Below are 11,581 nucleotides of genomic sequence, written 5' to 3' on the forward strand. Positions count from 1 at the left end.
TATTTATTTGGCTGCAGTAATGCCAATTTCCAAACCCTTACTACGAGACTCGAATGTATCAGTGCTCTTTTAAATTGTTTTCCCTTTCTCATCTTCCATAAACATCATCTTGTCCAATGCTCAAATATTTGTCCACTCTCTTCCTATTTGAGTAACACAATCTTTCGGTCATAGGACCATAAGAAAAAGAGTATGCCATTTAGCTCTTCAGCCAGTTCTGTCTTTCAGTGAGATCATGGCTGATCTGCAACCTAGCTCCTTTAATTTGCTCCCATCCTCTGATAAAAATCTATTGACCTCAGTTTAAAATTAACAATTGCTTTAACATCAATTGCTTTCTGCAGAAGAGAGCCCCAAACTCTTGCTATCCTTTTTATGAATTAGTATCTCCTTATTGTACTTCTGAAAGGTCTGGGTCTTTTTTTTTGGTCTATGCCCAGTTCAGGTCTCCCCAACCAGCAGAGGTTTTCTCTCTATCACCTTATCTGTTCCCCTTAATACCTTGAAAACCATTATCATGTCACCCCTAAGCCTTCCAAATTCCAAGCAATACAACTCTCTTGTTTATTTAATCTCTCCTTGTAGTTTAACCTTTGGGTTCAAATTTGCATTTAGCAAATTAAATCGACCTTCCCATTAGCACAGCTGAGATAAGTCACTGAGTATAGACAGCAGAGCTGACATCCTCTTGGTCCATATGGTATTGAATCATACTGGGTAGTATAATTACCCTTGAAGCCATCAAAGCAGCCAGGTATAAAACTTCTGAGAAACTTTATTTACATGCTACCACAGAACTGCTTTATTGTTTCTGAAATATCAGTTTTGTCTTCTGGGATTGCAAGGAAAATGGAATTTGACAATGACAATGAATTGTGTTTGTTTTAATTTTAATTGAACACTTCAATAGACAAAGTACTGAAAATCGCTGTGTTTATATTTAATGCACTTGTTCCAAGTAACTATTCTGTACTAGAGCTGTCACATTCGCAGCAGTTTGCTGGCTCCAATAGTAAACAGCTTGACACTCGGTCAGGGGACCGGGAATGAGAATCCCATGGCTGCTTGTCCCTTGAACTCACTTGCTTTGGTTGGTTCAGTTTAGTCAGCTTTCAGCCAGACCTGTAATGGGAGCACTGCCGTTGGGGGGATACTCCATGTTAAAGAGAGGAAAGGCTCAGTGAATCAAGGTGACAGTTATGAAAAACTGTAATTAGCACTATGTGTGGCCATGCAGAGAAAGCCACAACCTAGAATATCCCAGCAGTGTAATGTAAACATGTGAAAATCATGAATGAAGAGGACTATCGCTATGACTATAATACTTACTGCTTTAAACCTACATTAAAACATACTGTGTGCACAACATTCAGGAAACTGCAACCAGTAGCCCATGTAATTGACAAAAGTTCATGGCATTTCTATTATTCTGCAAACAGCCTGTGTGCTTCAAAATGAACAGTAAATGCCAATCAACATCAATTCATGCTTTATGCTGAAGCAAGCAAGCAGGCACAGATAATAGTTTTACATTATTAATTAGTCACTCTTGGCAAATGACTTCTTGCTCTGGGCACTCAGTGGGGAATGAAACTAGCTCAGCTTTCATGGGATGTCAGAATGAGGGCAGTGTATATTCAGGCACGGGGCAATTTATTCTTATAAGTGAACAGATGGAAGGTGCAATTTTAAATAGGTTGTGGGATCAGCATGGGTCAACCCATAGTGAACAATGGAAGTCAGACACAACAACTGATTAATGTTAACCATTGAACTATATAAAACATGGCAGCATGAGCAAGATAATCAAAGTGGAACCCTGTCAATATTTCTCCTCCTACACATGATCATCAGGCAAGAAAGAAAAACATTGAATCCCGCAAGTCGATTTTGATCATTCTACATGGAACACACAAAATATTTCTTGCTTCAAATGTCTTGGTCTTGTTTTAAATTTTGGCAGGAACTATTAAGCCATCGAGGAGCTTTACTATTTCTTCCTGGGTGCCATCTTGAAAATTCTCTGGGATCAAAGTCCTTGGAGACTTTTTATCCCAACATTTGATTCAACAGCAAAAATAGAAATTAATATGAATGTAAGCTTTATGACTTTTGTATGAATAATGCAGTCCACAAGCTTGCAAATCATACTGGGAGTGAGCACTTCCAAAGTGGGGAATGATGAAAATATTCCTCAACGCCAGTGTCTGGTGAGAGGTAAGTTTATCCTTCCAGGTGAGTACAGTTCCAATTATTCAGGAATGCAGCAGTTACTGTTAAAGAAATCAAAGTGGAAGATTCGCAGAATCAGAGCAGTTCATTCTGCAAGTAGCATCTAACCTACAAGTACAATTATCAGAGCTGAAAATGAGATTTGTTTTTACCTTCTAACTTGAGTTTGGCTGTAAAGATCTGAAACACAGCTGACCATCAACTAAATTTCCTTGTGTTAAAACTTGCTCTCAGGTAAAAAACGTTGGCCATCACCGATGAACAATGGAGTAACTAAATGCAGGATGACCAGCATTACTCACTCAGTCTGGTATCTCTTTATGTGAAGAACGTCGTAAAAGTAAATTACAGCACACTGGCCCCATGATGGGAGAACCGAATGTTGCAAGAGTACGCTGTCTTTTCATTCATCGAAGAGCGATTAAAATCCAGCTTAGACTTGGGGGGGGGGATGAAAATCTCTCTCTGCTGGGTATAAAGGTAATAAAATAAAATTAATTTTAGTGGTACCAAAGGTCTGCAGCAGTATTTGACCATAATTCAGCGCCAACTGGGACTCAGAGGGACTGGTGTGTGACATGATGAAATTCACACTGATGCAGTAAAAATGGCAATCTGAAATTGTGGTTAAGCCATATTATTAGGGCAGAGTAGAGGAATATTATTTTGGTATATTAGACTTGCAGAAGTTGATGCTGAAACTGAATAACATTCCCCCACACTTGCATCCCTCATCTTGAAGGCAGCAAGTTCAGCAAACAAAAAATGTCTGTTCTGCTAAAGTTACGTTCTTTTTATTTTAAAGAGAGAAATTGCAATAGGCTGAATAATAAGGTTGGGGGTTGGGAAACTGCAGAACCCCCCCAGAAATAATGTCGGCATGGAGCTAAGTGGAACTTCCGCCCCCTCATTGAGGAGCAGGGAGGATGTGTTTAAGGGAGGGAGCAGGGGGGGCGGTGGGGTGGTGGGTAGGGGTTCGAGCTAAGGCAGGCCGCGTCATGATCAGCAAAGAGCAGCCCCTGAAGAGCAATCTCCGTCCCATCCTGTAAGCATTTCAGTGAAACAATGAGGCTTCCCACTTCCACTCACCGCCCACATCAGACATTTTATGACATGGGCAGAATATCAGGGTTGGTGGGCTTGATAACAAGCCTAATTAACCCTTGTTTATTCATTTAATTATGGCCGACACCTGCCGGTCTACCACCGCCCCCCGCCCCCCCCCCCCCCCCCACCCCTCCCAACCCTCTCCAAAACCCTGGAATGAGTGGTGAGCTCAGGAAAAGGCAGAAAGGTGGTGGGGTGGATGTCCAACCCTATTTTACGGGCCCCTGCATCACCCTACTGTCTCCCTCCCCCGACCCCCACCCCCACCCAGAGGAAGCACACAAGGCCTATTCAGGCCAATGTTTCAAAACTTGGGGGTGTAAAATTCAGATCTGTAGCACTACTGGAGACGGAGCTGTAGAAATGGGAGGCCATTCAAGTGGGACAAACTGCGCTTCCAGTGTAGTCAGTGCATCTCCCAGCGTACCAGTCTCCCAACTGGTGTTGGCACAATGTCACTCATCCCTCTTATTTGTGAACCTGGATATTCAAGCACATTCAAGATATTTGCTTGGTATTCAGTAAAAAAAATTCAAAAGCTGAAAGATGATCCCAGCAACAGCTTTATTTCAAGGACCAAACAACTAGGTAATTTAGCATAGCATTTGTGACAGCAAATGTGAAATGTTTTTTGAGGTGTTGTGGTGAGTTGGTTGGTAGGCTGTAGTTCTGCTCCCTCACCTGATGAGCAGTGGATTTGCTGGTCTTTTTGTTCTGGGAGTTCTAGTGTATGAATCACAAAAGGTTAGTATGATGGTACAGCAAGTAATTAGGAAAGCAAATGGAATATTAATGTTTATTGCCTCCTCTAACCAAAAGAAAAGGCCACCGTGAGAAGGCAAAAGTGAAGGTAAGAGGTTTATAAATTTTCTTAAATAATTTAATTGGCACTAGAAATGTCAGTCAGTGGGGTTAAGTGTTGCACTTGTGAGACGTGGGACGTCCACGACACTGACGACTACTACATCTGCAGGAAGTGCACCCAATTCCAGCTCCTTACAGACCACATGGATAGGTTGGAGCAGCAGTTGGATGCACTTAGGAGCATGAAGGTGGCAGAAAGTGTCGTAGATAGGAGCTTTAGAGACGTGGTCACACCCAAGGTGCAGGCAGATAGATGGGTGACCGCTGGAAGGGGCAGGCAGTTAGTGCAGAAATCCTCTGTGGTCATTCCCCCTCTCTAATAAGTAGACTGTTTTGGATGCTGTTGGGGGGATGGCCTTTCAGGGGATAACAGCAGCAGCAGCCAGAGCAGTGGCATCACGGCTGGCTCTGTTGTTAAGCAGGGAGGGACAAAGAGCAGTAGAGCAATATTTATAGGGGAGTCTATCATTAAGGGTGCAGATAGGCTCTTCTGAGGACATGAAAGAGACTCCAGGATGGTAGGTTGCCTCCCTGGTGCCAAGGTCCAGGATGTCACTGGATGGGCAGAAAGCATTCTGAAGGGAGAGGGTGAACAGCCAGAGGTCATGGTACATATTGGTACTAATGACATAGTTAGGAAGAGTGATGAGGTCCTGCAGCAGCAGTTTAGGGAGTTAGGTAGAAAGTTAAAAAGCTGAACCACTAGGGTTATAATCTCAGGATTACTCCCTGTGCCACGTGCCAGTGAGGCTAGAAATAGGAAGATAGTACAACTTAACACGTGGCTAAACAGCTGGTGTAGGAGGGACCACTGGGATCTCTTCCGGGGCAGGTGGGACCTGTACAAGGAGGACGGGTTGCATCTAAACTGGAAGGGCATAAATAGTCTGGCCAGGAGGTTTGCTAGTGTCACACGGGAGGATTTAAACTGGTTTGGCAGAGGGATGGGAACCAAAGCAAAGGTGAATTAACTGAAGGGGAACCAGAGAGTAGGGCCGGTAAGACTCGGAAAGAGCAGGCAGGGCGTGGTTACTAATCAAAGAGGGTTTGATGGACTGAAGTGCATTTGTTTCAATGCGAAAAATGTAACAGGTAAGGCAGATGAATTTAGAGCTTGGATTAGTACTGGGAACTATGATGTTGTTGCTATTACAGAGACTTGGATAAGGGAAGGACAGGATTGACAGCTTAACATCCCAGGATACAGATGTTTCAAGCGGGATACAGGGGGATGGAAAAGGGGTGGGGGAGTTGCACTACTGGTTAAGGAGAATATCACAGGTATACTGCGGGAGGACACCTCGGAGGGCTCATACAGCGAGGCAATATGGGTAGAGCTCAGGAAAAGGAAGGGTGTAGTCACAATGTTGGGGGTTTACCATAGGCCACTCAACTGCCAGCGGGAGATAGAAGAACAGATGTGTAGGCAGATTTTGGCAAGGTGTAAAAGTAACAGGGTTGTTGTGGTGGGAGATTTTAACTTCCCCTATATTGACTGGGACTCACTTAGTGCTAGGGGCATGGATGAGGCAGAGCTTGTAAGGAGCATCCAGGAGATTTTCTTGAAACAGGATGTAGATAGTCCAACGAGGGAAGGGGCCATACTGGACCTGGTATTGGGGAATGAGCCCAGCCAGGTTGTCGACGTTTCAGTAGGGGAGCAGTTTGGGGACAGTGACCACAATTCAGTAAGCTTTAAGGTACTGATGGATAAAGATAAGTGTAGTCTTCAAGTTAAGGTGCTAAATTGGGGGAAGGCTAATTACAACAATATTAGGCAGGAACTGAAGAATGTAGGTTGGGGCAGATGTTTGAGGGCAAATCAACATCTGGCATGTGGGAGGCTTTCAAGTGCAAGTTGATAGGGATTTAGGACCAGCACATTCCTGTAAAGATGAAGGATAAGCATGGCAAGTTTCAGGGACCTTGGATAACGAGAGATATTGTGAGCTCAGTCAAAGAGAAAAAGGAAGCATTTGTCAGGGCTAGGAGGCTGGGAACACATGAAGCAAGTGTGGAATACAGGAAAGTAGAAAGAAACTTAAGTGAGGAGTAAGGAGGGCTAAAAGGGATCACGAAAAATCATTGGCCAGCAGGATTGAGGAAAATCCCAATGCTTTTTATACATACATAAAGAGCAAGAGGGTAGCCAGGGAAAGGGTTGGCCACTCAAGGACAGAGGAGGGAATCTACGTGTGGAGCCAGAGGAAATGGGTGAGGTATTAAATGAGTACTTTGCATCAGTATTCACCGAAGAGAAGGACTTGGTGGATGATAAGTCTGGGGAAGGTGTGAGATAGTTTGAGTCATGTTGAGATCAAAAAGGAGGTGGTATTGGGGTTCTTGAGAAACATTAAGGTAGACAAGTCCCCAGGGCCTAATGGGATATACCCCAGAATACTGACAGAGGTAAGGGAGGAAATTGCTGGAGCCTTGAGAGAAATCTTTGTATCCTCAATGGCTACAGGGGAGGTCAGGGTCCCAGAGGATTGGAGAATAGCCAATGTTGTTCCTTTGTTTAAGAAGGGTAGCAAGAATAATCCAGGTAATTACAGGCCGGTGAGGCTTATGTCAGTGGTCGGGAAATTATTGGAGAGGATTCTTCGAGACAGAATTTACTCCCACTTGGAAATAAGTGGACGTATTAGCGAAAGGCAACATGGTTTTGTGAAAGGGAGGTCGTGTCTCACGGACTTGATTGAGTTTTTCGAGGAAGTGACAATGATGATTGATGAGGGTAGGGCAGTGGATGCTGTCTACATGGATTTCAGTATGGCCTTTGACAAGGTCTTTCACGGCAGTTTGGTGCAGAAGGTGAAGTCGCATGGGATCAGAGGTGAGCTGGAAAGATGAATAAGAACTGGGCTCGGTCATAAAAGATAGAGGGTAGCAGTGGAAGGGTGCATTTCTGAATGGAGTGCTGTGACAAGTGGTGTTCCTCGGGGATCAGTGCTGGGACCATTGCTGTTTGTAATATACATAAATGATTTGGAGGAAAATGTAACTGGTTTGATTCGTGAGTTTACAGAGACGACACAAAGGTTGGTGGATTTGCGGATAGCAATGAGGACCATCAGAGGTTACAGCAGGATATAGATTGGTTGGAGACTTGGGCAGAGAGATGGCAAATGGAGTTTAATCTGGACAAATGTGAGGTAATGCATTTTGGAAGGTCTAATACAGATAGGAAATATACAGTAGATGGCAGAATCCTTAAGAGTATTGATAGGCAGAGGGATCTGGGTGTACAGGTACACAGGTCACTGAAAATGGCAACGCAGGTGGAGAAGGTAGTCAAGAAGGCATACGGCATGCTTGCCTTCATCGGCCGGGGTATTGAGTTTAAAAATTGGCAAGCTTTATAGAACCTTAGTTAGGCTGCACTTGGAATTAGTGTTCAATTCTGGTCGCCACACTACCAGAAGGATGTGGAGGCTTTGGAGAGGGTACAGAAAAGATTTACCAGGATATTGCCTGGTATGGAGGGCACTAGCTATGAGGAGAGGTTGGAAAAACTTTGTTTGTTCTCACTGGAACGACGGAGGTTGAGGGGCGACCTGATAGAAGTCTACAAGATTATGAGGGGCATGGACAGTCAGAAGCTTTTTCCCAGGGTGGAAGAGTCAATTACCAGAGGGCATAGGTTTAAGGTGCGAGGGGCAAGGTTTAAAGGAGATGTACAAGGCAAGTTTGTTTTTTACACAGAGTGGTGGGTGCCTGGAACTCGCTGCCGAAGGAGATAGTTGAAGCAGATACGATAGTGATTTTTAAGGGGCGTCTTGACAAATACATGAATAGGATGGGAATGGAGGGATATGGTTCCCGGAAGGGTAGGGGGTTTTAGTTAAGTCGGGCAGTATGGTCGGTGCAGGCTCAGAGGGCCGAAGGGCTTGTTTCTGTGCTGTAATTTTCTTTGTTCTTGCCAGGTAAATTGAATACAAGAGTAGGGAAATTGTGCTTCTGTTATACAGGGCCTTGGTGAGACCACATCTGGGGTATAGTATTGGACTTCCTATTTAAGGAAGGATGTAAATACATTGGAGCAATTCAGGGAAGGTTTACTAGACTAATACGATCAAAGTCCTCACCTGAATCCCCTGCAGCAGAACCTATCCATAATCTTGCCTCCAATGGGCTGGCATACAAAGTATCTTTTCCCTCTGACATAACTGCACTCCACTTCTCTGCAGTGACTCAACACATGCAGATCCCAGCCCTGTTGTAGCCTCTAACAGATGTACTGTGCCAGTCTCTGAGCTGGGGCTGAGAGTGTCAGATCAAGCGACCAAGCTTGATTATCATGCCAGACATCAGGATGAAAGTGAACTGGAACTTGAGAAGAGACATAGCCCTCTAACTGTATCCTCAATGTTCTCACTGAGGCTGGTGCCAGGGGCTCTGAAGCATGCAACATGATCCAGGCAACCATCTAAGTAGTACGCAGGAGATGTAAATGTCCTTGCCCCCCACTAATTCTGCACTGCTCCTCGTGTTATGGACTCCATGTCCTGCAAGAGAGTAGGAAAAATCTCTTTGATCTCTTATGATGATCTTTTTGAACATCAATAATATTAGATAGTGTGATCTACACTGGTGTTGGTTTAGTTTTAAGGATAGACGATGAATATAGGAAGCATCTCTGTGAATTAAATTTCTCTTTTTGTGTGGGTCTAATGTTGCCTTAACTCCTAGATTTTAGTGAAGTGTGAAGATTCAAATTCATATTCAAAAGGAAAAAAATTGCAGAGCCATTGGCAAAGAATAGACAGGAGTGGGACTAATTTGTAAGTACTCCATCAAAGAACCAGCACAGGCACGATGGGATGAATGGTCTTCTTCTGTGCTGTAACATTCTATGTTTTCAATGACTTTCAGTGATTGTGTTGCACTGTTTTTGGGTGAGTTGCCTGCCACAGCTGAATAGCAGGTCTGTTTAAGAAGCAGGAGCTCTTTGTAAGGCTGCTTTCATTGGAAGATGTGAGAGGGGAAGGTGGAGTCTCTGCATTTTACACAAGTCATGATGTGGAGATGCCGGCGTTGGACTGGGGTAAGCACAGTAAGAAGTCTCACAACACCAGGTTAAAGTCCAACAGGTTTATTTGTAGCAAATACCATAAGCTTTCGGAGCGCTGCCCCTTCGTCAGATGGAGTCCATCTGACGAAGGAGCAGCGCTCCGAAAGCTTATGGTATTTGCTACCAAATAAACCTGTTGGACTTTAACCTGGTGTTGTGAGACTTCTTACTGGTTTTACACAAGTGCCAGTGACTGCTGATGCATGAGTAAACGGGGGAGGGGTGTGATGCATTGATTGACATGAGGCACTGGTGTGGAGAGTATGAGATGTCAAACAGAGCTACATTCACTGAATTGACCCACCCAGATGAGGTCGTTACACTTTTTGTGCCACTGCTGCCAGATCCTCAAGGCCAGACTCCAGCAATTGACCTCCCTGGCCAGCTGTTCCCATTACCTTCCACAGATGAGTCCTGAGGGCCTGCTAGCCTCCTATACAAACATGTCACTTCTATTTCTGCACACCTCCAGAGCCACATGCATGGTAGCCATGGGAACCCTTTCTCTGTCGTGATGCTCCATTTTCCTTGTTTAGAACTGCAGCAATAATATTCAGCAGCACCTCCCTTCTACGAAGTGCAGCTCCCCTTCAAGAGGGACAGACTGCCTTTAAAAGGAGCAGGGTGTCTGTCGGTGCGGCTGTGCCTCCTGTTGAGCGTTCAGGCAGCCAGTAGAAGTGGATCTCACTAGGCTCAACACTGCAACCATTTAAATGAGGAGGTGGCTTGAAATTTGCATGCTGCCTACCTCCACACACCAGCTAGAACAGCTGATAAATCACGAGCTATGTGCATGAATAAAATGCTTGGACCAATTTCTGGTCCTTGAAGTTTCTGAATACTATTGATCTCCTTGTATCGCGAAAACTATTATCATACAGTGGTGCAAATAATACCTTAGAATAATACAGCAATATCCCTTTAGGATGCAGTAATTAAATTGGCCTTGCTAAAGCCTTGGGAATACAATGCTGTTTTGTACAGAACTGAGAGAACTGGAGCTGACTGAAAAAGTTACCGTGGCTTTGATTTTAAATAAAATGTAATCAAGTGAACAACTGACTCTGTTACATGTCAACCTCCCAGCTCTCTCACAAAGGGAGCTTTAGGCTAAGAGAAAGGATGTGACCTTTTCAAAATGGAGATCTGAATTGTTTGAACAAAAGATTTACACAAAGGTAAATAGGACATTATAACCAACCAGATTTGACAAATTGGCCTGGAACCTCTGAGGAACGCCATTCAACATCGGATAACTGCTCTAAATTAAATTTTCCTGGACTCAGCACCATTCTGCAGGCCACTTCTCTTTTTGTAGCTCTAGCTACCATTTTGTAATTTTAAAAGGGCCAGTTTGAATGTTAGTGAATGAGTGAGTGGTAGGGTAGGTGAGGTAGTACATGGGAGAGGTGACTGGTAGGGTCAGGTGACAGGTGGATTTGGGTGATGGTGGGCAAGGGTGACAGTGCAGTAGGGTGGCAGTGAGGCAGAGTGGAGGGTGCGTGGAGTGGCAGGTGAGTCAGGGAGTGGCAGGTGAGTCAGGGAGTGGCAGGTGAGTCAGGTGGTGGCAGGTGAGTCAGAGGTAGCGTGGTCAAGAGAGGGTAGTTGGATTTGGTCGGAGAGTAGTCATGGGGTAAGTGAGGGTGACTCAGGTGTCAGTTCGGAATTACTCAGAACTTTGAGGTGATACAGACAATCACCCAGAGAGCGGTTACCTCCTGTTCATCGTACTCTGATTTTTTTTAATACTTTTCCAATTCAATCAAATCAAATCCAATTCAGAGTCTCAACAAGTTGAGACATTTCAGATCCAGGCTGACAAGACAGGACAGGAGACCAAAACCACCCTGTCCTGGGCCTGATCTACATGAGTCAAGCTGATTGGAGAAGGGGGAGGATCCTCCTCCAAGACTTGAGCTCATTTGCATCTTAGCCAAAAGGCCGAGATGCCGCTTTTAAAAATTGCTTCATATGAAACATATAAAGCCTCAGCATAACCTAATGACCTCAACCAAGTGCAGATCCGATACTACACTTGATCTTAGCCAAAAGGCCGAGACTGATACTCGACTACAGCATCAAATCATTCTTTATAACCATCTTTATACTTTCCTTTCCAAGGTGGGTAGGATGTTACACCAACAGGGTGGTGCTGTCCAAGTAAACTTCACACCACTGTATTCTGCTAAATAGATATTCTTACTTCCCATGGTTGTGTTTTACAACTCTTTGTGGAAGACCTCTGAGTTCCAATTGTAAATTTATTTTCAAGGCTTCCTTATTCATATTCACCTATTTATTGAT

At 44.2% G+C, this 11,581-nt stretch overlaps 1 pseudogene; it reads right to left on the bottom strand.

The window, feature by feature from the left end:
* Positions 1–11,164: 11,164 nt before the first annotated feature.
* LOC144505722 (U2 spliceosomal RNA) lies at positions 11,165–11,343 on the bottom strand (annotated as a pseudogene).
* Between the last annotated feature and the right edge of the window lie 238 nt (positions 11,344–11,581).

Source organism: Mustelus asterias, chromosome 16, assembly GCF_964213995.1.
Source record: "Mustelus asterias chromosome 16, sMusAst1.hap1.1, whole genome shotgun sequence".
NCBI classification, from domain to species: domain Eukaryota; kingdom Metazoa; phylum Chordata; class Chondrichthyes; order Carcharhiniformes; family Triakidae; genus Mustelus; species Mustelus asterias.